The sequence below is a fragment of the Cavia porcellus genome, unplaced genomic scaffold (genome assembly GCF_034190915.1).
Source record: "Cavia porcellus strain 051 isolate PalLab524CR breed Dunkin Hartley unplaced genomic scaffold, mCavPor4.1 scaffold_12, whole genome shotgun sequence".
Taxonomy (NCBI): domain Eukaryota; kingdom Metazoa; phylum Chordata; class Mammalia; order Rodentia; family Caviidae; genus Cavia; species Cavia porcellus.
Window position 1 is genome coordinate 75,347,306 of NW_026947495.1, and position 27,353 is coordinate 75,374,658.

General features: G+C 37.9%; 1 protein-coding gene across 2 annotated transcripts in view; it reads left to right on the top strand.

Moving 5' to 3' along the window:
• Window positions 1–888: 888 nt before the first annotated feature.
• The window catches only part of CUNH2orf88 (chromosome unknown C2orf88 homolog), a 52,744-nt gene continuing 26,279 nt past the window's right edge, over window positions 889–27,353 (top strand). Inside the window, exon 1 of one of the 2 annotated variants that reach the window (XM_063259441.1) lies at window positions 889–1,046. The gene's annotated coding sequence lies outside the window, so the exon portion shown is untranslated. The remainder of the gene's footprint in view (window positions 1,047–27,353) is intronic. The other variant, XM_063259442.1, reaches the window with a different exon arrangement.

Here is a 27,353-nt window from a genome sequence, read left to right on the forward strand (position 1 = left end):
GGTGCAGTAGAACAAAAAGCAAAAGGCCTTAGAGGCAAATAGAGGAAAGCAATTTTGCCTCCGGGATTTTAAGTGTGAAGAACCAACGATATGCTAGTGCTTTTGGCAAAAAGAGACTATGGAAGCAGAGCTGCTCTGAGGAACAGATACGTTTGCTTCTGGAAGTCCTGAATGCAGTACACCCACTAAATGCTTTGGCAGAGCCAGCAGAAAGCACTCCATTCAGGATGGCATTAATCCTACTTTACCTTTAGTCCGTGTATTACTCAGCACATTACTACTAGTATCAAACTTTCTAATTTATTGCATTATATCATTCATATTGTCAGTAGCCTAGGGAGCCTAGCTTTGCATGGTCCTAATAATGTCATTAGTGCAAGAAATGGTTGTCTATAAAAATTTGAGACTCAACTTTATAGGCAGAAATAAAATGAAAAACAAAGAAGAATCATAAGATTCTGGAATGATGATATTTTTATTTACATATTTCAAATTCTTAGAATTGTCTACTAAATATTTCTTGAATTTAAATTACATTAATTGCAGTATTGGTTTTTCTGTGAATCACCAGAAAAATTTGAAAGAGAATATTCCATTGTTCTGATCCCTGGACAACATTTAAATTCATCCTGATTGGGGGGAAAAAAACAAATGAAATGTGCAGCCTCAGACATTTATAAAGCCTCATAGCATAAAAGGCGAAGATCTTTGTCTTTTTGCCCAGGAAATAGCCTAGCACAATCTGCTGCTTGTGAGACTATTAACTGTCATGAAGGATATTTTACCAGAGTTTGTTGCCTTTAAATAAAACAGGGCAGAAAAAGAGATTGGGAGGCAGCATGTGTGATATCATAATGCTGATCCTTGGGTGAAAAGTGCATTTGTGAGCAAAGCTAGCACTGCCTAGCAACAGTCTCCAGGCAGAGGGTTCTGGAACCAGCTGCTGTTGCCTTTCAGGAGCCATCGGCCCGCACACTCCCTTCAGCCTGCACATCTCTGCACAGTTACAAGATACCTATTGTGACTGTTTGGATTCCACTTTTAAGGTACAGTTTTCCTCAGCAACACTCAATTCTAATTATTTTGTTTTAGTGATACAATAAATCCTGTAATTTTTTTCTTTAAAACAAAACAAAACAAAAAAAAAGGAATAAAAATGATGCAGAATTTCAAAACAAAGATAATAGGAAAATGACACTAGTTATTGTATTACACATTATTATATTCAGAATAGTTGTTCAGGTTACAAGATTTAGATATGAAAAAATGGCCAAACAATCATACAATTAAAACACAAACTGTTCTTTTTGATGAACTAATAGAGATTAGTAGTATAGTTATCTATCTTGTATATACATACACATATATGTGTGTGTGTGTATATATATATATATATATATACATATAATCTTTTCCCTTCTTTTCTCTTTTCCCCTGTCCCAGTTGTTCTTTCCTTTTGAGCACTTTCTTTCCCTTTCATTTTCACAATATCTGTTGTACATTTTGAATCTTATTTACTCTTTCAATTTTTTTACACCAGGGAGACAATATGATATTTATACATGAGAGTCTGGTTTATTTCACTTATGAGCATGGTCTCAAGTTGCATCCATTCATCTATAAAAACTTCAAGGTATCCTTCTTTGTGGCTGAGTAATATTCCATTGTATAAAAATACCACAGATCTTTTTTATCCATTCTGAGATTGAGGAGCACTTGATTTGTTTCCAAAATGTAGCTATTACCAATTCTGCTGCTATAAACATGGGTGCACATACATTACTGTAACATGATGTTTTCAGTTTGTCTGGGCAAATAACCAGAAGGGGAATAGCTAGATTGAATGGGACCTCCAATCGTAGCTTTTGGGGGGAAATATCCACACTGATTTCCACAGTGGTTGCACCAGTCTACACTCCCACCAACAGTGGAGAAGGGTTCCTCTTCCCCACAGCCCCTCCAGCATTTGTTATTGGTTGATTTCTTGATGGCAGCCATTCTTTCTGGAATGAGATGCAATCTCAGTGTTGTTTTAATTTGCGTTTCTTGAATGATCAGTGATGTTGAACATTTCTTCATAAATTTATTTGCCATTTGTGTTTCTTCATCTGAGAGGTAAGTGTTCATCTCAGATGCCTATTTTTGAATTGGGTCTTTGAATTTGAGAGGCCTAATGTTTTTCAATTCTTTATGTATTTTAAATATAAATCCTTTGTCTGAGGAGCAGTTGGATAAAATTTTTTCCCATTCTATGGATTTTCTTTTCACTCTGTTGGTGATTTCTTTTGATGTTTAAAAACTTTTTAATAAGATAAAAACCCAGTTGTTGATGCTTTGAAGTATTTCCCGTGGGGTTGTGTCTGGTTCATGAACTCTGTCTATCCTTATGTCTTCAAGATTTCTACCTCCATTGTCTCCCAGTAGATTTAGTGTTTCCATTTTAATATTTACATCTTGGATTCATTTTGACTTTAGTGCATAGTGATGAGCTTGTAATATTATAGCATTATTTTTTATTCATCATTTTTATTTATGTTCTATTTTATAGCATAACGATACAGATCTTTAACTGCAGGGATATATAATGTCTGAAGTTAGGAGATTGAAAAATTTTAACAACCATTCATGACCATTCCTTTTAGGCCTAAACTCTGCTGCACTTTTTCCTGTTAAACAAATAAAAGCTTGATTTACACAAATATACAAACCCTGAAGCACTAAGAAATTCAAATATCTGTGTCAGAGTAGACAGGTGGCAATGTAACGTCCAGGGTAGGGAGAAAGCCTAAAGGAGACTGGGACCCCCTGGAACCCCATCTCAGAGAGGCATGCCATTGGAGGCAGCTGTGCGATCTGGTGCTCTTCAGGCAGGTGAGACCTCTCCAAATCTAGAGCATACTGGGGAAAGTTGTTTTTCTCCTCTGGATAGGTGTCATTAGAGGCAGCAATGGGGTTTTTGTTTTAACAGCTTGCTGAATCAACTTTTTGGCAGAGGCATTTGGTTGTTTTTGTTTGAAGGGTCCATTAATGTTTACTGACTTTTCTGTAGTTCTGTTGACAGTTCCTAAAGACTTTTGGCAGCTTTTGGTAAGGCTGGTGGAACACCAAAATTCTGGCAAAACGTGGTGTTGAAACCTGACATTTCCCCTCCAAGGTTTACACTGCAGGCCCCGACCCACTTCAGCCCAGCCTCAGGTGCCCCAAGGGTGCCTGGTTCTCCACTTTCCTTATCAATAAAGTACAAAATAGCCATTCTTGGTGACTTGTACTCACGATAGCCACACTCATCCAAGACTTTACCTACCCTGCCACACTCTTAAGTGTCTCGGGCTATACCCAGAATTACATCCACCACCGTAAGATGTGGTGTTACACAATCCAGAAACTTTTCATCCACCAAAAATCCATCCCTGGCCTCCTTGGTACAGTCACTCCTCCTCCTTCCACTATTGGTGGTAACTGTATTTGCTTGTCCCTGGCCCTTGCTTTAGGACCTAGCTAAATTAGCAGCAGTAAAGCAAAAGTCTCTAGACTAATGAGGGAAATGAGTGAGGAACAGGTAGGCCATGTTGGTGGAGAGGAATTCTCTGTAAGAACAGAGTTCAGGAATTGGAGGGATGTTGTCAATAGTGTAGCCTTTCACTAAGGGCCTTACTTCATCTTCAGTTCCCACAAGCAGATTGTCCTCTGTCCATTCCTCATAATCCAGAGCCAGGGGATAGACTATCATCCTTTTCAGCTCCCTGATTCCTTCCAGACCTTACTTTATTTTCATTTGGAAGATTATAAAGCATTTAAAAGAACAAGATTTGGGTTTGTATGCATATTTTGAAATGTTGAATAGATCACTAAACATTTGTCCATTGCCTATGCTTTCCAGTTGTTCATATTTGCTCATACTTTTGTTTTATCTTGGCTGAATTGCATGGTTGAGTAGTGTGTTTTGTACACAGTGGAAGGCTGTGTTTTGTTTTATGATGGAAATCTGCCTTGTGTCAATGCAAGTCACATGACTGAGCCCAGATTCAAAGAATGTATACAAACTCCACTTTTATGGAGAAGCTACAAAATACTGTGGCCACTTGAATAGGAAGTGGGATCTACTCCAAGCTCTGAGGTGGACTCCATGAAGAGTTAAATAGTTACAGGCCTGTAGGCAAATTTCCCACCTGAGAGAAGCATACAGCAGACATTCCCACCACTTTTCCAAGGCTGATTTAAGAATGTTTGTGAGCTAGAAGAGAAAGCCAGCATTTGAATATGTGTTTCTCAGCATCAGCCACAAAAACAAGGACAGCCAACACAGAGGACAGCCACCTTCCCTAGGCAAGGAGGGAGACATTTTCACTCCTCCTTTCCTGTCCCCAAATAAGGAAAAGCTAGAGAAAGCACAAATTGCTTTCTGGGAGCAAGACCTTTATGTTTTTTCTTACTATAAACTGACCAAGCTGTGGACTTAGCCTACATTAAGGACGGGAGGAGAAGAGCTAACAACAACCATGAAGATTGATTCTGAAGGTTACCAGTGACTGAATGGCTGTAGAATCTGTCTGTGCTGTTGAAGAAGCCTCTCCACAAAGGAAAAGAGGAATTTAACAGCACACAGTATGTCTTACTTTTCTCTGATTGCTGAGACAAAATACCCAATGCCCAAAATTAAGGAAGGGAAGGTTCATTTAGTTAAAAATTTGTGAATGTTTCAGTCCATAATCAGCTGGCTTCAAGGCAGGGTGATATAGCCAACGAACAACAGTTCCTGGCAGCAGAAGACAGCGAAAATAACAAGAGCAAAAAGGGAGGAGCACAAAAGGAGATTCTTTTTGCCCCTTATTTATAGGCTTCTCACACTATGGTGAGTACCACTTAACACTCATAATCCCAGTACTGGACAATGAATCAGTCACAAACTCTAGATTCAGCTGCTTCTGAAAAGCAACCCACCATGACTACATGAGGCTTTGAGGGGCATCCATAACAAACCATAAGATTCTGCCCTTGGCCCCCCCAAAGACTCATCATATCTCTTTATGCAAAAAACATTTAGTCCTCCTCCAAATCCTAACAGGTTCAGCATTACTGAAAAGTCCAAGTCCCAAGATTCCTCTGAGATTTAAGGCAAACACTTAGCTGTGCCCCTGTAAAAACGAAAAGAAAGTTCAACATTTCCAACATTCATTGGTACAAGATAGACATTTTCATTCCAAAGGTTACAAACAGGAATACAAAGTAATGGTACCAATGCAAGTTCAAAATCTAGGAGGGCAAACATTAAGTCCTGCAGTTCCATGAGCAGCATGTGAGGCAATCTGTGGCAAGTTGTGAGCTGTGGCAAGGCTTGGGTGGCTTCACCCCTAAGGCACTTCCAGTGGTAGTAGCTCCGATGGCGTCTGTCTTAGGCCCACTCTACTTCCTGCTTGCAGTTTTTCCCAGATGATCCATGTTCTTGGCTTTTCCAGACTTCTGGCGTTTCCACTGCACTTTTGGCTTCACTCCCACAGCTTCACACCCTGCCCTCTCAAAGCACACTGCCTAGCATCCCAGGCCTTCTGAAATCAGTGTGTAAGCTACCTTACCCACAACTCTTGTATTCTGCATGCACCTAAAACCACAGCCATGTGGATGATGCTGAGGTCCGCTGCAACTGGAACAGTACCAGGCTTCCCTCTGTCTTGGCTGTAGGGGTTGAGTACTTTGAATCCAATTCTGAGGAACAGATTTTCTAGGCTGCTGCCATTGTGGAACATGGTAAAGTTGCCACCATTCTGGAACACAGTGTTCTGTGGCTTTCTCCTCAATGCAAAGGCATTTGTTTTTGCAATTTTGACACTGCAAAAGGTGGTTTCTTGGTGCTTCTTGTGATGCCCTCAGGCCATCTTTTCTGTTCTCCTCTTCCTTCCCAGTAACCAAGATTTCCTCTGCTGTATTTTTGCAATTATAGCTTTACTGGAGCTTTTTTTCTGGCCCTCTTCAAAACATTTTAAATTATCCTGCTGGGCTCTTTGCTCTTGATGCTCAACATAAATATGGCTAAAAACCCCCAACAGTAGCCACACCACCAGCTCCACATTCAACTGCCTTGAAATTTCTTCTATAAGATTACTTAGTCCACAGTCTTTAATCTTAGTCTCAGGCAAAATCTCTGCACATGAGCAAAATTGAGATAAACTTTCTGCCAACCAATAACACATTGTCTGGAGTTCAGAAGCCAATACAGTTCTTCTTCCCACAGAATCCTTCTGGGCCTGATCTTTACTGGCAGGATTTCTATCAGCTTTCTGGTCTTCTCAGCTTTGACCAGAGTCTCTGCTACAAAACAGCCTGGCCATTCCAGCTCTAGTCTCTCCAGTGACATCTCCATACCTTTCCAAACTCTTCCCACAAGCCATTCCCAAAGGCTCCCAGGCCACACAGTCAGGTATAGTCACAGCAACAACCCCACTTCTCTGTAACCAAATTCTGTCTTGATTACTATGCTCTTGTTGCTAGAACAAAATACTCAACATTCAAAGTTAAAAAAGAAAAGGCTTATTTAGCTCATAGTTTGTGAAGTTTTTTTTTAAAGTCCATAATTGGCTGGCTCCAACGCAGGGTAGGGCATATAGCAGAGGTTAAAGGTTCATTGTGGCAGAAGACAGCAAAAACAGCAAAAGAGAAGTAAGAGCAAAAAGGAGGAGCAAGAGAAGACTCTGTCCCTTATGGTGTATGCAGGCTACCTACCCTATGGTGGGTAGGGTAGGTATGCTGAGCACCGTAAGGTAGGTGGCCCAGCACTATATGATGAATCAATCACAAACTCTAGATTCAGTGCTTCCTAAGGCTTTGTGGGGACATCCAGACACAAACCATAACACAGTATAAAGAAATAAACAGAGATGGAAGGTGCAGGAGGAAGACATAGTTAACACAGCTAACAGATTGAAATTAGAAGGGGCACCATCCTACAGGAAGTTAAAAGGGTCAATAAAACCTGGTTTTGAACAGGAAGAAATAAAGTTTATCTTCTAAAATTGGAGGGAGAAGTATTAAGAACAGGTATGGGGGAAAGGTGTTCAGGCAGACAGGAGTCACCAAAGCCGATAACCTCAATTTCAAAAAAATGAAGTAGGGGCGGGTGTGGTGGTGCGTGCCTGTCATCCCACCAGTTGGGAGGCTGAGGCAGGAGGATCATTGTGAGTTTAAGGCCAGTTTGGGCTATATAGGGAGATCCTGTCTCCAAACAAAACAAAAAAAGAAGTAGATAAGAAACAAGGGTTTTGCTAAGCATGAACAGTGAGGAGATTTAGCATGGTTGTGAAACTGGCAAAAGTGGACAGATAGATTGATTTTTCTCTGTACTAGGAACAAACTTGAAAAGAGAAAAACAAATTTTAAAAGAGCATCTGTAAAAAATGAAATATTTCATAGGATATTAAATAACTTATAAGTAAATTTAATAATATAAAAGCAATATTCTTCCCCAAATTCAGTAAATATAATTCTAATTTAAATTGGAATAGGGCTTGGGAAAGATTAAAGTTATTTTAAAAGGTAAATTATAAAAAGGGAACAAACTGGGCATGGTGGTGTATGATGCTTATAATCCCAACACTGGGAGGCTGAGGCAGAAATATTGTAAGTTCAAGTCCATCCTGGGGAACTTAATGAGACACTGCCTCAAATGAAACAAGAAAAGGGGGCTGCAAAGGCTCTGGGTTCAATTGCCAGTAACCCATGACAGAGGAATGAGAGAGGAAGCAAAAGCAGGAAAAGGAAGGAGGAGGAGGTGGGAGAGAAGGGAAAAGGAGGAGAAGGAAAGAACAAGTGATGACTGGTTTGCCTCACCAGATTGAGGCATATCATAACCTCTTTATTGGCTTTGGCTTTGGCTCTGAAAAAAAGTCAGAGGAATGGAATGGAGAACTCAGAAATAGATCTCAGTACATGTGGGTGTCTGATATATAACAAAACTGCTATTTCAGTTAAAAGAAGAGATGGGTTATTTTAAAAATGATCCTACAGCCTATTAATTCAGGGAGGAAAAGATATATCAAGATAAATTCCAGATTGATTACAGAAAAGAAAATTGAAATTACAGGTTTTATGTATACATAAACATCTTCCAACCCAATTAGGATAGGACCTGGAAGTTCTAAGGAAAAAGACACAAATAACTTGAAAAACTTTATGGCAAATTAAATGTAGCTAGTAAATAAATTGACTGTTGTGGTTAAATAGAAGCTTTAAAAAGGAAATACTGAATTAAAGGAGATTATTTATTTGAAACACAAGACCCAGAAGAGCTGACATAAACACAAATCCTGGGAATGGACGAAACAGCTAATCAGACAGAAACAATGGTAAGTGAGATTTACAGAGAAGCAGATCCAAATGGCCAATCAACAAATCAGCAGGGTGCCATGGCCCATGCCTGTAATCCCACACCTGCAATCTTGGAGGCTGGGGCAGGTGGATTGTAAACTCAAGCCCAGCCTGAGCAGATTAGCAACTTGGCAAGACCTAGTCTCCAAAGTGAAAAAAACATGAAACATGGGAGGGATGTCTGAGTTCAAAGGCTCTTGAGTTTAATCCCCAATATTGAAAAAAATAAGAAAGAAAAATCATGCTAAGCCTTGCTAGGAAGTACAAATAAAGTAACACTGCATTGTATTTCATAGCTATTAGACTAGAAGAAATCAAAAGTAAAAATTCCTGCAGTTGAGCAATTGGAAGAGAAAGGCACGCTCAGACAAATGGAAAACATCATTGTTTTAACCTTCTAAGACTTCAGCCTGGGGCCAGGAATATACCTCAGTGGCACAGGGTCTGCCAGGCAAACACAAGGGCCTGAGTTCAATGCCCAATCCTAAATAAATAAATAAACAAACTGCAATCTGGCCAAGCATGGTGGTGCATACCCGTAATCTCAAACCCTCTCCCATAATCTCAAGCCCTCTGCGAGATTAAAGTAGGAGGGTTAGAGATTTCAACTTTCCTGGATCATTCAGCAGACTAGCCCAGTACCACCACCAAAAAATAAAGAAAATCGGGTACTTTGAAATATAGAACACATTTACCTATCACACTCTTAGTGCCCACATGGAAAGGAAATCGCTCCCAGCTGAGGGAGATATAGTTACATTTATTGCAGTGCTGTTGGTGCTAGTGGGAGGCAGAGGTAGAGGGGTGCCCTGCAGCAGGCAAATAGCTTTCTAAGGGCACCCCGTCTCACACAGGCAAGGAGGGTCCCACAGGAGACTGTTAACCTTGTCACTAATGGGGAAGCTAAGGTTATTGTTTCAGTTTTAAAAAATTACATGGGATAAATCTCAATATGTATGGAAGAGAACCTTTTAGAATTATCATAGGGATTCTTTAAGAATTTTGTTTGCACTTTGGTTTTTAATGTTTTAATTCCATTATTTTAAATGGGTATGCATGACTGATGGAAAGGAAAGCTAAAACTCATTGCGGAAAAATATACATTAGTGGGGATGTGATAATGATAATAATTGCACAAGATGATCTGAAGAATTTAAAAAATTTAACAGTGTCATGAGAAGGTATAGTGATTATGTATTAGACTTTAAAATGTAGAACTCTAAGCACCAGGTCATGAAAGCAACATTTTTTGGTAGGAGTAAAATTTAATCTACAGTTTAGTATATATACCGATCCCTCAAACCAAGCAGTTTTATTTAAAAATTTGGTTATGTACTATTTCTCACATTAATTTGAAGTAAATGAAAAATGGTTTTACCTATTGTGTAGGAAGTAGTAAGACATTTGTCTCTTTAATCCTTCCTCAATATTTATATTTTAAATGAATTTGACTATAACAAAGCTGTACCCACATGACTTTTCCCCATGACATTCACCGTAAGGAATTCGTACTTGTACATGATTCCTCTTTTTTTGTTCCCTTCCCCTCCCTTCGACCCCTCCTCCCCTCTCTTTTGACAAAGCATGTGAGTTTTAAATCATAACTTCCTAAGGGGTGTCCCTGTATTACAGTACATTAGAGAAGTGGATCTCATTTGAACGCTGTGCTGTGTGATGCAGACCTCACAGTGGAGAGAAGAGCGCGCCCAGTTCCTGGAACAGGGAGGGCATGTGCCAGGCGCATGCTGGGGGAGTCCTAAGGTGCCCAGTTGGGCAGAGTATCCTCGCCAGGTGACGCCCGCAGAAGCAGGCCACGGGTGTGGGGCGGAGAATCTACTGTTGCTCTTTGACCAGAAGGCTGGAGGGCAGGGCCCCCCTCTCAGGAGGACAAGGATTACCAGAGGCCTGGAGGCAGAGAGGGGTCAGGCCAGGTGAGAATGCAGGGGGTTAACAGGATGGGATTGGGAGGCCCAAGGCTGCAGCTGTGGATCAGCCTATGTTAATAGACTGTCAGAGTAATGGGCTCATCAATCAAACTCAGAGGACTAAGGAGGAGGGCATAGAGAAGACAAGGGCTTGAGATTTTATTTGGAAACCTGTCCTAACATGCAAGTTACGATTTGCAATTGTTGGTTTCCACCCAGTTTGGTTTCCACCCAGTTTGCCTGTGCTCCCAGGTGGGCTGTCCTGTCCTGCGGGGTTGTGTGCAGGCTGTGGGGGCAGTGGCTGGAGGGGAGGTTGAGCTCTCCTGGGAGAACGTGGGAGATCTGGGCTGGTTACTACTGTTGCATGCAACTATAGTGTGTCACTTTCTCTGTAAATCACTATTAACAATGGTGTTTTGTGAGTACAAAATACTCTTTTTCTGGCTATGAGCTAGGCTATTCAGACTCAATTTGTGGGGAGCTTTTCTCCCGTGAATTCAGGACATACCCTGTCCGACTTGTGGAGTTACAGCGTGCTTTGGCACTGTCATATTTGGCGGTGCGTGGAACTCGCGTCTTGCAGAGCTCAGTATTCCACGTTCTCTGGTCCCTGAGGCACTTGGCTGATGACTGCCTTGCAGCCACATTTTTCTGACCAACAGGACAGGAAGTAACAGAGCTTGCCAGTAACATTCAGCGTCTCAAACTGAGAGATCGCTGTAAGAAAAAGGCTGACCTTGGTCACCCACAGCACCACACTTCTGGCTTCCTTGGGAGGGGGAAGTATCAAGGGAGCCAATGCAAAATAACGTGCAAAGGCTCTCCGTTCTTCAGAGCCTTTGTTGGCCTTTCTAAATTCTGATTCTTTGGCTTTTGAAACTGGTATCTTTGTATCTGAAGGCATTAAGTTATTATGAACTAAAGTTTCCCACTACCAAACTGAGGGTAATTTTATGAATTTAGAATTTGTTGCAAATAAAGTGTTAGTGAATGCTTTTTAAAAACACTTTTAATGTTTTAGTTTAGAATTTCTTTATATCCAGGCAATTACACTGGCAGTGGAGGTTCATGTTTGAATATATAATTATGAACTTTAAAAAATGGACAGTCAGGAAACAGTTGAGCTTTCATGGATCTATTCTTGACCCAATTTTCAACCTTCGGTTATTTTGATCATTTTGATTTCTTTTCTTACATTGATTTCCTTTGCAGACAGCTACATTGTCAAAGCCTCAGAGTAAGCTGATGATTCAGTCATTTTATAAACTATTGTTGGGCATTTCTCTAGAATCTCCAGGCTCTATTCCTGTTCTTTTTTCCTGCTTGCTTAGATGGTATTCACCCTAGGGGGGGAAAAATCTTTTTTTTTTTTAAATTGTGAGATGGGAATACAGCTCAATGGCATAAGCACCTGCCTGGCAAGCATAAGGTCCTGAGTTTGATTTCTGGTACAAAAAAAAAAAAACTGATTATAAGCATATCCATGTTCCTCTTTGGTGAGTGCTACATGAGGATGCCAAGCCCAAAATTTCAAGGTTCCCAGCCTTTTATTTATAGTTCTTGTGAAAATTAAGTAATTTATATACTGTACTAAAAATACACCTCAAAATTTGTTTTCCCCCATAATACTTAGAAAATAAGAGTAAATAAAAATTGTGTTTTGACTAAATGAGGAGAATGCAAATTAAAATATTAGGATATACTTTTTTCTCATTCAATTAAAGTATATTAGACTTTTGTACTTGTCCTAGAATGACTCAGTAAAGAGAGGCAAAATGGTTTTCATTTGTTTGTTTGTTTGTTTGTTTGTTTTTGTGGTACTGGAGATTGAAGCACAGGTACACTTTTCCACTGTGCTACATACTCCGTCCTTTTGAAGAGGTTTTGCATTCTGAGACAGGGCCTCACTAAGTTGCCCAGGCTGGCCTCTAACAGTCCTCATGCCTCTGCCTGCTGGGTAGCTGAGATTACAGGTGTGCTGCACTGTATCCAGCTTCCCTTTAAAAAAAGAAGCTCTGAAAAATTAAACCTAGATACTAACTTTTAAACGATAAATGTTTGGAAGATTCTAGGACAAATACAGTGTAATAACTGCATGTGTAAGTAACTTTTGATTCTTAATATAACAGTAACATTTTCCTAATGATGCCATATTTATTTACAGTTAAATAAAAATCTAATCATACTCACTTTAAATCAAAAAGAAATATTTATGAACAAATAATCTCCCTTAATGAAAACACAGTTTCACTTAGCTCAGTTTTATAGATTTCCAGTCAATACCACACAAAAAGGTCAATCTTGTTTAATATGTTATGCAGTAAAATGAATACGTGGTTTGTTTTGTTTTTTATCTTTTTTTTTTTTGAGACTATGAAGTTTGGGCTGGTCTTCAACTCACTTTATATTTCAAACTGATTTTGAACTCAAAGCAATCCTCCTGCCTCAGCCACCTGAGTGCCAGGATTACAGGTGTGCACCACCACACCCGGTTAAATGAATACATGTAAAACTGTGTATGTGTAAACTTTGCATAAAATACAAGCATATGTAGATGTTAACTATAAAACATATAAAAGATTGACAATAAACATAAAAATGCTGGGGCTGGGGATTTAGCTCAGCGGCATAAGTGCCTGCCTTGCAAGCAGGCAGTCGTGAATTCGATCCCTGGTACCGGTAAAAACGAAAAAGACAAAAAAACATAAAAATGCTAAAAAGTTTTATCTTTGAATGACAGTAATTTATTTTATTGTTAGATCTTAAAAGAACCAATAGTTAGTAGAATTCTTAAATGTGAAGTTAATCAAATACTGGCAGAATATGAAAATGTAATTTTATGGTTGGTCTTTAATGATTCATTAGAACACTCAGGATTTGTGGATGAACAAATGGTCTCTAAGAGACTTGGATATTTTAAAATTTTCCTAAGCTTTCAGTGATAAATGGGCTTCAATGTAGCTCTCTGGGTATCAGATTTATAATTAAACTTTTTTTCTCAAAAAATATACTTGGGGAAAAGTGAAAGCAGGTAGGAGGAGAAACAATCTAATATCCAACTGCTCACTGAGTTCTCCAGCTATCTTCCCTTCGCAGTGAGGATAATTTTCTGATGTTCCTCCTGGTAGCTAAATGAGAATTCTAGAATAGGACTCACACCTTGCTTTTCTCATCCTTGTCAAAGTTGTGGGGGAGTTTCTAGAAAGCCAAGCATTGTCAAGTGCTATAACAGAAGACGGCAGCTTTGGAGGGAAACTACTTCAGCTACTGCTGAGGAGAGGCTCCCCCTGATTTCTGTGAAGCTTTCCGTGGTGTTTGAAGGAAGACTTTACACTGAGGAATCCTCACTTCCAAAAATGGCCAAGAACACTTCCTGTGGAGACAGCAATTTCCATCACTTCATTCATTTCCTTTATCGGGCCCAGATGGATGGTCCAAGACTGCAAAGTCAGAACGTAGTCTGTAACTGTGTTTTTTGGGGGGTGTGGGGGATACCGGGAATTGAACTCATGGCCTCACACTTGCCAGGCAGGTGCTTATGCCACTGAGCTACATCCCCAGCCCTATGACCATCTTTAAGAGGCATTTCTCTATCCTTCCAAATAGCATATTAATTTCATGCCTTCCAACCAATAGCTCATCAGATTTATTGTTTTTTTGTCTTTTTCTTTTTTTATTGGTACCAGGGATCGAACTCACGACTGCCTGCTTGCAAGGCAGGCGCTTATGCCGCTGAGCTAAATCCCCAGCCCCAGCTCATCAGATTTATTTTCCAAAAGCAGCATATCCAGGCTCCTCAGGCTGACATTCTAAGCACATAGTAAATATTAATAATAAATATGATTGAACTTGTTTCAAGGTTGACCTCACCAGATTCTTAGAACATCTTGAGTTAAATGTTAGCCACCTGGTATGTTTGTTGATTATTACATCATCAGGTCTTGTAAAATTGACTGTTACTTTGTGGTTTGCAAATCTGATATTTTAACCTGGAATTTGAGGTTCTCTCTTATGTATTTATATCATCTTTTAGTTTTTATCTATCTTGAGTTTCTACCGATGAGATCAGTGCGTTCAGTGTTAGATGGCTGTAGGATTGTGAGTTCCTATTAAATACGAGGCACTTGATTAAGAATTAAGAATCCTTAGATGAGAGGGCACCGATTATAAGCAATTCATTACAATTAAGTAAGAAGGAGAGGACGAGGGATATTTATTACTGTGGACATACAGTGCACAGTAGTGCTTGGGGACTATCTCTTAAATCAGTCAGATAACTAGCTGCTTGCCAGTAACTGAATGATTTGCTTCATCCTTGTTTTTCATAAAGTATACTAGGTTCCATATATTGTTTGCATTATGTGAAGATTTTTAAACTAGTGTTTTTCAAGATTAGGACTGCATTTATTACATCTTTCAGCCATCATTTAGAAAGGGATCATGAGAAGTTTGAAAAACCCTAGGCATTCAGAAAGATCTCTGCAGAAACCAAGAGGGCAGCTTCACAGCTCCTAAATGAGACTAGCGATGATAGTTGGTGAAGCTGGTACCTTCATATTGTTTCTCAGCTTTAGGCTGTGAACCATAACAGATTAACTGTTGGCCCATAGTAAATAACTTTTAAAATGACTGTCTCCCTAAAGGATATCTACTTGAGAAGTTTGGCTCTGCAGTTCAATAGGGAGAGGCTTTACCCAAATTTGACAAAAGCATTTTAAAAATAAAATCAAATCCTATTTATAACTAATCTTAGAATATTAGTTTTTCAAGGTAAAAATTTTTGCTGTGATTAAATCTACCATAAAAATTTAACCAGGCTGGAGGTTAGAATAATTTTATAATAGGAATCAGACCTCATGGGAAATATTTCCCAGAATCAATAACTGGGATCACGTCTTGTTAAAAAGTTTCTGCATGTTGAAAGTCTCCAACGTAGTGAAAAGGAAACCCACAAACTGGGAAAAAATCTTAGTGAACTGTCCCTCAGACAAAGGACTTCTGTCTAAAACATATAAAGAATCAAAAAAATCAGGCCCCTGAAATTCAAAGACCCAATCCAAAAATGGGCATCTGAGATGAATACACAGTTCTCAGATGAAGAAATACAAATGGCAAATAAATACATGAAAAAATGTTCATCATCATTACTCATTAGAGAAATGCAAATTAAAACCACACTGAGATTCCATCTTACTCCTGAAAGAATGGCCAGGATCAAGAAAACTACTAACAACAAATTCTGGAGAGGCTGTGGGGAAAAGGGAACTCTCCTGCACTGTTGGTGGGAGTGTAGACTGGTACAACCACTGTGGAGGTCAGTCTGGATTTCTCAAAAGACTAGGATTGGAAGTCCCATTTGACCCAGCTATTCCACTTCTGGACATATTCCCAGAAGAACTGAAAACATCGTACCACAGTGATATATGTGCACCCATGTTTATAGCAGCACAATTTGTAATAGCCAGATCTTGGAAACAACCTAAGTGTCCATCAACTGAGGAATGGATAAAAAAGCTGTGGTATTTTTATACAATGGAGTATTACTCAGCTATAAAGAATGATCACGTTGAGATATTTATAAATAAATGAACACAACTTGAGACCATACTCATAAGCGAAATAAATCAAACTCACATGTATAAATACCCTATTATAGTCTTCTTAGTGTAAGAAATGGTAAGAGTACATAAGAGTTTATGGTAATCATGATTCCCCATTATATTGCTTTGAAGCCTTATAATGTTTTCATTCATTAGTTGGAATGGTTTTATCCTGGTTTGTTTGATTTTATTATCTGTGATGGTATGAACAGCTATTTTGAAGAAAACAAGACATTATAATAGCCATTGCTGCTTTAATATCATCTTACTTTGAAGTCCTACCATGCTTTTGTTCTTCTGTTTCCATTGGTTCTATCACGTTGTATCTTATTAGATTTTATTATGTGTGATAGTATAAACAAATTTTCTATGAAAAATGAGATAATAGAGTAGCCACTTTCACTATCTGTTATTTGGTTCTGAATGCCCTGTAATACTGTCATTCTCTTGAATGGTTTTATGCTATTTTGTTATGTTTGATACTATTGTGTATGAAGGTATGCTCAACTATTTCAAAGAAAGAGACATTATGGTAGCTACTGTTAATTACGGATTGTCTCATGGTGAAATACTGTGTTGCTTACATTCTTCTGTTCTGATCTGCTTTGTTATATCCTCTTTTGTCTTAATCTCTTTAAAATAAAAAAATTTTAAAAAAGAATTATTTTATTTAGGCATTTTCAATTATATTTTACAATATTTCTGAGATGATGTTATCAGTTCTTACCTAGGCAGATTTTGGGAATCTATAACATATAGGAACACTTTCATAGACTAAGGAAGAGTAATAATAAAATTTAGATTCCTGAGAGGTGTGATATTTGCCAGATGTAGTTCTAATCCTCAGGCATTTCCAGGTTTTTCAGGTACTATCAAGACTGGTGCTCTAAGTATTCCTGTCTCTCAGTGCGCATGTATGTTTGTGCATTTTTGTTGGGCATCCCCCTATGAAAATCTGTAACACAAAATCCAGCACATTTTGTGCACTGACAGTGTCACAAATGGAAGGTTGCACATTGACTTTTGTGTAACAAGTCACAGTCAAAATCTAGGTACACTAAAAATACCATTCCTTCAGGCTGTATGTATAAAATGTATATGAAACAAATGAATTTCATGTTTAGTTTGAGTGCCTGCCATTATGTATATGCAAATATTTCAAAATCCGAGAAGAAATCCGAGACACCTCTGGTCCCAAGTATTTTCAGTAAGGAATACTCAGTCATACATGTAGGAATTATAGTTTCCAAATCAGAGCACGAACATACATTTAGGTTTAGCTGATAATATCAAACATTTTTGAAGTGATTGCCCTGGGTTTTCCTCTCATTTACAGTATTTGAGAATTCTAGTTGTTCCTCTGACACAATGTTTTGGTCATTTTAATAATAACATATTGAGTTCCTATGTTGGTCTTCATTTGCACTCTGATGAGACTAACAAGGTTGAACACCTTTGAATATATTTGTTAGTCACTTAATAGATACCCTCTTCTGTGAAGTGCTTATCAACATTTTTTGCCCATTTTGGAAAGTGAGTTATCTGTCCTCCTAGAAGTTACTTCTCATTAATACATGAAGTACATATGTCTTTATTGCAAATATCATTTCCTATGTAACAGTTTGCAATTTCACATGTTATGATACCATTTAATGAAAAGTTCTTAGATATAAATACGCTTTTCTTTTTAGAGAGGTTTTTTTTGTGTTTTGTAAGAAATATTTGTCCACGTGGATCTGAAAAAGACCAACACATTGATAGGTTTTGTTTGTTTCCGTACTTCTATCTGTCGTTTCATTACCTTTCAGCTCTTACCATTTCAGCTGAAAAGCAACAGACAAACCCATTATTGCTCTGTTGAGTGTGAGCTGTCTTTTCCTCTGTTCAAGGTTTTCTACTTGTTTTTGGTTTTCAGCCTTTTTGCCACACATTTTTACACACGCAGTAAAAATGCTGACTTTACCTAAATTTTAACTGTTTAGGTTTCATAGTGGCGTTAGAATCTGTGGCTTGACACTTTCTACAGGTTTGAAGTAATTCCTGACCAAAATCTGTTCGAATATTACTGATGCCCATTTTCTTCTCTCTTTTGGGGCCTCTTATGTCACCTGTGGTAAACATTTTCATCTTATCTCATGTTTCTTATATTTTAAAATTATTTTCTGTGTTTTCAAGTGTTGATGAGTTAACGTGGTTATTTTCTGTTTTTAGTTTTCCACTTGGCTGTGCCTCTCATCATCTGTACCTAGTCTGCTTTCACAGCCATTCACAATTGTCTGTTTAGTTATTAATTTTAATTACTATATTTTTCAGTTTAAACTTCCATTTGATTGTTAATAGTGACTATGTGACCTGTTTTTAAAAAATTTTAAAGAAGGAAAGAAGAGAAAATTAAAAAACAAAATAAAAAAGCGAGAATAAAAGTAGAATACAGAATTCAAAAAAATTAACATAAAATCGCTAATTGATACATTACATATTGTCATCTTAACAATAGTTGGTAAAGTAACAACATCAAAGTATAAAAAGTGGATAGGCACTCAAACACTGACAGTGCAATCTCTCTGTTCAATTATCTAATAGAAATTTAATAATACCGTCATCTATCTTACACACTACACATACCGTTATATCCTTTAGAGTACTTTCCTTCCCTTTCACTTTTACAATATCTATTATACTTTTTTGTGTTCCATTATTCTGTCAGTTCTTATTTTTACAGTAGAGATACAATGTGATATCTACTAATGTGAGTCTTGTTTCACTAATGAGGATATTCTCAAGTTGCCTCCATTTACCTATAAAGGCCTCAAGATCATCCTTTTTATAGCTGAATAATATTCCATTGTATAAAAATACCACATTTTTTTCATCCACTCTGCGGTTGATGGGCATTGTGGTTGTTTTGTGATCTGTTTTTTAAATGTAATACACAGCCTGTGTCTAGTTTCTCCATCAGTTATGGACCTTTTTTGGGGGAGGGTCTACTGGAAATTGAACCCCACTGCCTTTGTTTGAGCTACTGAAGATGTAGCCCTTTCTTAAAATTTTGAGACAGGGTCAGTCTGTCAGTCACTAAGTTGCCCGGGCCGTGTCAGCCTCCCAGAGTGCTGGGCTACGGACATGCATCACCATTCCGGGCTAGTCTTTCTGTTTTTCTCTTAGTCTTTGGTCTTTTGTCTTCAGAGTGTATGTGGTTAAGTTTTAAGTGAATGCCTGACATTGTGAAGTGAAAAGCAGAAGAATAATCCGAGACCCTGGGTGACGCTCTTGCAGTCTGTTACACTTGGAAAGACTACCATAATGAGATGAAACTCATTGGAGACTGGGTTTGTCTTTGTGAGAGCTGATTTTCCTCCAGGACATTCACGGTTTAAGCTGTTAGTTCTGCACTATCTCTTCAGCAGCTCCAACTAAAAGCCAGTGGCATTTGCATGAGTCCTCTACCGTGATGGATCCTGAACTATTCTTTTTTCCCAAAGCCAACAAGACGGCTGAAAACTCTGTTCAGATTCTCAGCATCTGGTACTTGCTTGCAAATTGGCAAAGGCCCCAAGCAGATACACTGTGCAAAACAGCACACTCACTCCCCAGCACTTGGGCTCTAGTTAGGATCTTGGCTCCTGAGTCTTGGCTGCTAAGGTGGATCTTAGATACATTTGCTCTGTATTTTTGAAACACTCTATCCAAGTTTTATAGTTTTTCTCATTAGGAAAGTTGGTGCTATCCACACTAGACTGCTAGAACTGGAAGCGGAAGCATCTTGTTTATATGTTCAAGAAGTATTTTTAGTGCTCACTATGTACAGGGCACTGTTCTCCTTGGCACTGATGGTATAGTGTGCAAGCACTGTGTGAGGTCTCACATTCTAGGGAAGGCAGGTAGAATAAAAACAAGGTAACTTCAAATCATAAAAAGACTGTGAGGGAAACACAGTGTAATTATGAAAGAAAAGCTACAGATGAAGAGGCTGGTTAAGGTGGAGAAGTCAGGGAAGTCTGCTCCGAGGAGCTGGCACTTGAACTGAGACTCAAAAGACATCAAGACAGCAGACTGCTGAGTTTCTGATTTGAGCCACCAGTTGCCATTTATTGAGTTGGAGAAAAACAAAAGAGAAATATCAGATTTATTTTTAACTGGGCATGGGAGTGCACATTGATAGTCCCAGCTTCTCACGAAACTGAGGCAAAAGGCAAGTTTGAGACCAGCTTGGGCAACATAAGGAGACCTCCATTCAAAAAATTATTTTTGATGTATTAAGTTTGCTACTTAGCATATACAAATTTGGGAATCAGTGGCAAAAAATTATATTAAAGAAGTGCAAAAGGATAAGCTTGCCTGAAGACAATGTTGTATGGAAAAATAAATAAAAGGAGGACTTATACCAGTCCCTACGGGCAATATTATTTGCACATGAAATAAAAGAGTAGGAGCAACTAAAGGAAGGAGGGGGGAGTGCAAAGAAAGTACAAGGGATGAAACTGTAAAGATCAGAGCAGAAATTATCACAGTTGAGACTAAAGAAACAATACAAAGAATTAATGAACTGAAGAGTTGATTCTTTGAAAGAGTAAATAAAATTGATAAAACCTTAGTCACCCTTATCAAAAAAGGAAAGAAAATACTGAAATTCATGCATTGAGGAATGGAAAGGGTGAAAGCACTATGTAGATCCTGTGGAGATGCAGAAGACCATCAATACCTACTTCGAAAATCTACTCTACGGATGGAAAACACCAAGGAAACAGACAGATTCCTCAATATGTATGAATTACCAAAGCTGAATCAAGAAGATATAAAAATTCTGACCAACCCAATATCAATTAATGAAATTAAAAATATAACTAAAAACTTAACAACAAAGAAAAACCCAGGTCCTACTGGATTCTACAAGAAATTTAAAGAAGACTTAATACTAATACTCCTCAAACTTTTTAATGAAATTTAAAGGGAAGCAATTCTCCTTAACTCATTCCTAGAGGCAAGTATTATACCAATAGCAAAACCAGAGAAAGACCCAGCCGAAAACTACAGGCCAGTCTTTCTAATTAACACAGATGCCAAAATCCTCAATAAAATACTAGCAAACAGAACACAGCAAAGCATCAAGAAGGGTATACACTATGACCAAATAGGATTCATCCCAGGAATCCAGGGATGGTTCAGCATATACAAATCAGGGGCTGGGGATTTAGCTCAGCAGCATAAGCACCTGACTTGCAAGCAAGCGGTCGTGAGTTTGAGCCCTAGTATATATATATATATATATAAATGTAATACACCATATCAACAGAGCCAAAGACAAAAATCACATGATCATCTCAATAGAGGCAGAAAAAGCTTTTGACAAAGCCCAACACCTATTCATGACGAAGGTCCTACAGAAAATCAGGATAGTTATTACCTGTAGCAAACCAATGACCAACATCATACTAGATGAGCAAAAAATGAAAACTTTTACTCAAATGAGAGGCAAGAATGTCCACTATCACCACTCCTATTCAATATAGTTCTGGAAACTTTAGCCAGAGCTATTAGAAAAGAGAGATGTAAAAGTAATAAGGCTAGGAAAGGAAGAAGCTAAATTATCATTATTCACAGACGACATGATACCCTACATAAAAGACCCCAAAAGCTCCAATGAAAGACTACTAGAGTTAATTATGGTTTGTTTGGAGGTCCCCCTACCCAAGCCTCATGCAATCATGGTTGGGGCTGAAACCAGCTTTGGTGATTGGTTCATTGTCTAGCGCTGGGATTGGTGATGTGAGTGCTACACCCACCCTAGGTGGAGCCGAATACAGCATAAGGGCAGGAAGAAGACATGTCTTTTCTCTTTTGCACAGTCCCCTCTTGCTGTTTTGTGGTGGCCATGAATGGTTCCCCTGCCATGGCACCCTGCGTTGGAGCCAGCAGAGTATGGACTGAAACCTCCAAAATTGTAAGAAATATATCTTCCCTTCCCTAATTTGGTTGTCAGGTATTTTGTCTCAACAACAAGAGAAAAGTAAAGACAGTTAATAAGCAAATTCAACAGCATAGCTGGATACAAAGTACACTAAAAAATCAATAGCATTCATGTACACAAATAAACTCACTGAGAGAGAAATTTGAGAACTCACACCCTTTACAATAGCTTCCAAAAAATACTTAGGAATTAGTATAACGAAGGAAGTAAATTATTATACCCTGATAAAGGAAATTAAAGAGGATATCAGAAAATGGAAAGATATCCCTTGCTCATCGATAAGAAAACCCAACACAGTGAAAATGGCCATACTTCCAAAATTGTTATGCAGATTTACCATTAGCATACCTCACTGAACTAGAGAAAACATTCCTGAAATACATTTGGAATCAGAAGAGACCTACAATAGCAAAAGCCGTTCTGGGCAACAAAGGCAAGACAGGAGCACAACAATCCCCGACTTAAAATTATACTACAAAACTACTGTGATAAAATTAGCATGGAACTGGCAAAAAAACAGACCTAAAGATAATTGGGACAGAATAGAAGATGCAGACACAATTACAAACACACTAGGCCACCTTATCTTTGACAAAGGACCAAACATGTTCACTGGAAGAAAGCCTCTTTAATAAGTGGTGCTGGAAAAACTGGCTCTCTACATGCCAAAGATTAAAACTATACCCATGTTTATCACCATGCTCTAGACTAAAGTCAAAGTGGATCAAAGATCTAAATATTAAAACAGAAACACTAAATCTACTGGAAGACAAAGTAAGTAGAAATCTTTTTTTTTTTTTTTATTTAAGGAGAAAAAGAAAAAAAAAAAAAAAAACCAGAAAAGGTACAAGTTATTCAGAATTTCAGAAAACATAAACAATAGGAAATCACTAGGTAATAGATTACATATTGTTATCTTAGAAATAGTTGTTCAAGTTACAAAATTAAAGCATATACAATGGACTTCAAACAGTGAGACTGGAAACAGTTTTGTTCAATGACCCAACAAAACTCAGTAATATGGTTATCTATCTAATACACTTAAATATATATGCAGTTATATTCTTTAGAGCACTTTCTTTTCCTTTCTTTTGTACAATGACAATTACACATTTTGGGTTTTATTACTCCCACAGTTCTTATTAATTTTTTTTTGAAGAGAGTAAAACCAAATGTGACATAACAGAACAGAGTCAGTCAAATCAAAAGGATGGACATAATAGATAATGTAAAAACAAAATACTAGGTGATCAACAATGGTTACCATACTGCCTCTTGCTATCTTAAAAAGAATTGCCTATATCATCAGTTACAATAAAATTGAACAAAACAGTAAAGAATAAAACCAAAACATTAGAGACATTACAGGACTTTAAAAGAAGATAATAGTCAACCGGAATGGGCGTCATAATGAATCTTATTGTCTTCACAGTTTTGCCTATACTTTTGAACTTGGTACTATCAAGCAAAGCAGAATAGGGGAAAATCAGTCAAAACAAGATGGTGAGAGCAATACAGGGTTTCAAATCAAGTTAACAGGAAATCAAAGTGGGTTACTATAATGTATCTGCTATTTTTTAAATTTTTCCCTTAATTAAAAAGAAAAAAAATTAAAAAGTAAATAATTTTTAAAAAAAGGAGACTGAGATAAAAGAGATAACAACAAAACAGCACAGGTCAAAACATAACCATTTAAGCAAAATAGTGTTTCACCACAAGATATCCTGACATAAAAGTAGTTACCATAGTGTCTCTTTCCTTGAAATCTTTGAATATAACTTCATATACTGTAGCACCAAACATATCAAGACAATATAAAACCATTCAAGAGAATGACAGTATTACAGGGTATTTAGAACCAACTATCAGAAAATGAACAATGGTTTCTGTATAATCTCCTTGTCTATAAAAGTTTTTGCTTATATTATCACATATAATAAAATCCAATAAGATACAACCTGTTAAGACCGATGGAGACAGAAGAATAAAAGCTTGATGGGACTTCAAAGCAAGATGATACTAAATCAGCACTAGCTATTATGATGTCTTGTTTTCTCCAAAATGGTGTTCCTACCATCCGATCTTCTCTGCCTCATTTCTGTTGAGCTCTTTTTTTCTGTCGTTTGTTGTCAGTTTGTCTTCGCTTTCTGCTCCATTCATTGTGGCCACTCTGCCACTATTTCTGGAATCTTGGTATTTTCCTTTTTTAGAATATCCTGCAGTATTCTCTGTAGAGTTGAATTGGTGGTTGCAAATTCCCCTAGTTCCTCTTTATCCTGGAAGCACCTTATTTTTCCATCAATTTCTAGGGACAGTTGTGCAGGATATATCAATCTTGGCTGGAGATTTTTATCTTTCAAAGCTTGAATTATTTACCCCCACACTCTTCGTGATTTGATGGTGTGTGCCGAGAAGTCTGCTGTAATTCTGATGGGTGTTCCCTTGTAAGTGATCTGTTTCTTGTCTCTGACGGCTTTTAGTATTCTGTTCTTATACTGGATTTCTGGAATGTTGATAATTATATGCCTGGGTGTAGCTCTGTTTGGGTTGTAGGTGGCTGGGGTCCTGTATGCCTCATACCTCTGAGTATCTTTACCTTTTGCTAAATTAGGGAAATTCTCTTGGATTATTTCTGTGAATAGCTTTTGTAGTCCATTTGTCTGTGTCCCTACTTCTTCTTTTATGTTCTTAATTCTTAAGTTATAGATCCTCTTATCATCTTCTAGCCTTTGTATTATTGCTGTTTGTTTTCTTGTTATTTTTAAGAAGTTTTTCATTTCATGCTCCCATATTACGAATCTGCCCTCCAGTTCAGATAATCTATCTTTCAAGCTGTTATGCCAGCTTTTGATAGAGTTTTTAGTTTCCTGGTAATCTGATTACCTGCTTCACGTATTCTATGTTTTCTCTATTTTCTCCACCAAACAATTCTCCCCTTTTTTTCTGTTCTTCCATTCCACCATCTGTTTTTTTCTTGGGTGGTGCTTAGCATTTCTCTAACTATTCTACTTATCTCTTGCTTTAGGTCGTTAATAACTTCATTCCTAAACTTGTCTATGAGGCTCTGCAGATATCGCTTTATGTCTATTGGTCCCGTGTCTGATATTGCATGTTTCTCAGAACTGGGGGCCAAGGACCCTTTCTTGTTGCTCCCTCTTCCCATATTTTTTGTTCCTGCTATACAAGTGAATATAGGAGGCCCAGTTTCTTTCTTTGTCAGTTACAGTTTGTTTGAATTGCACCAGCTAGGTGTTCCCGCCCACTGCAGGGTACTAGGGAGACACAGACCTGGACAGCCTCTGCTGGGCCTGCCCCTTCAGGTCAACCTACCGAAGGCTTCACCGCTAGGGTGCACCTCCAGGCGCTGGGACCTGGTTTGGGCTAGCCTACTGGGTCTTAGTCAGTGGCGTCATGCAGGCCAGGTACTCCCCACCAATCCCGCTTGAGAGGGGAATATGCAACTAATGTCACTACAGTGCCCTGTTCAGCAAGTCTGCGGTCCCAGTATGTCCTTTGCTGGAGCCTCCTGCTCTATGAAAGGGTCCCTGTTCCGCTCACTCACCGCAAGTCGATGTAGGGCTCCCTCCTGGTCAGTAGGTAGAAATCTTAATGACACAGGTATAGGCAGAGAATTAATGAGCAAAACCTCAACTGCACGGGAAATACATCAAAGGATCAACAACTGGGATCTCACTTTATTAAAAATCTTTGCACCTAAAAAGAAATCACCAAAAGAGTGAAAAGACGAGACATGGAGTGGAAAAGAATGTTAGGGTTCTGGGTATAAGTCCTTCTTTTGAAGGTCAATTGTCCCTCAGATGAAGGACTTATACCTAGAACATATAAAGAATTGAAAAATCTTGGACCTCCCCCCAAATTCAAAGATCCAATCTAAAAATGGGAATCACAGATAAATATACACTTCTCAGATAAAGAAATATAAATGGCAAATAAATGTATGGAAAAAATGTTCAACATCATTGGTCATTTGAGAGATGTAAATTAAAACAACACTGAGAAGCCGGACGTAGTGGCTCACACCTGTAATCCCAGCACTTGGGAGGCTGAGGCAGGGAGATCGTTGTGAGTTCCATACCAGCCTGGGCTACAAAGTGAGCTCAAAGCCAGCCTGAACTGCACAGCGAGACCCTGTCTCAAAACAACAACAACAACAACAAAAAAAAAAAACACTGAGATTCCATCTCACTCCAGACAGAATGACTATCATTAAGAAACCAACCAGTAACAAATGTTGAGGAGACTGCAAGGAAAAAGCACACTTCTCAGCTGTTGGTGGGAAGGCAGACTGGTGCAACCACTGTGTAAATTAGTATGGCGTTTCCTCAAAAAGCTAGTATTGGAGGTCCCATTCAATCTAGCTATTCTCCTTTTGGGTATCTTCCCAGAAGAGTTAAAAACATCATACCATAGTGATATATGTGCATCCATAATAATAGCTAAAACTTGAAAACAACCCAAATGCTCATCAACTGAGGAATGGATTTGGTCATAAAGAGAGCTAAACTTGAAGTTTTTATAGGTAAATGGATGCAACTTGAGACCATACTCATAAATGAAATAAATCAGACTCACATATGTAAACATTGTATTGTCTCCATGGTATGAGAAATCTAAAGAGTAAATAAAGTGTAAAATGTACAAGCGATATTGTGAAATGGGGAAAAACTTTTTAAAAGGAAAAGAACTAGAGTGAGGGAGAAGGGGACAAGAAGAAAGATAAAAGAGAGGAAAAAAGCAAGTGAGTTACATAATTAGTGTCTCTTAGTTCATGGAAAAGGAAGGTTTGTGCTAATATTGACTGGAGAATTTTTATGTTCATATCTTGTACTCTAACTACTTTAACTACTTTAAGATAACAATATACAATGGATTAGCTATTGTTATTACTCTATTATTTTGTTATGAAATTTTGTTTTACCTTTTTTTCTATAAAATTTTTAAAAAAGAAAAGTTAGAAGAAATCATAGACAAAGGCTGAGTTTACCTCTTAAACTGTGGTTAATTGAATTAATTCTAGGATGTACTAACAGCAGGAGGAATTTAGAATTAAATTTAGAACAAAGAATATAACATGGGAAGCACTGATAGAAAAGAAATTAATATTAGGAAAGCAAAAGAGATACATGTGTGGCAGTTATTTAAAATACAAGAGAATAAACTAAAACAATGTTTATAAATTTTAAAACTTAGGGAAAACGGTTAATGTGCTAGAAAACATAAATTTCCAAAATTATCTAAACTACAAACTTAAATGTATGAAGGAATTTAAAAAGGAACCTCCCAGACTATGATCTTTTCTCTCTCTTTCTTTCTTTTCTTTTCTTTCTTTCTTTCTTTCTTTCTTTCTTTCTTTCTTTCTTTCTTCTCTCTTTTGTGAGGTCTGATAAACTTTTATAAAAACAGATTTTCCTATTATAACTCAATGACTAAAGTAAATAACTTTTATTTTTCATTTTTATGAAGCTACTAAAGCATTAGTAA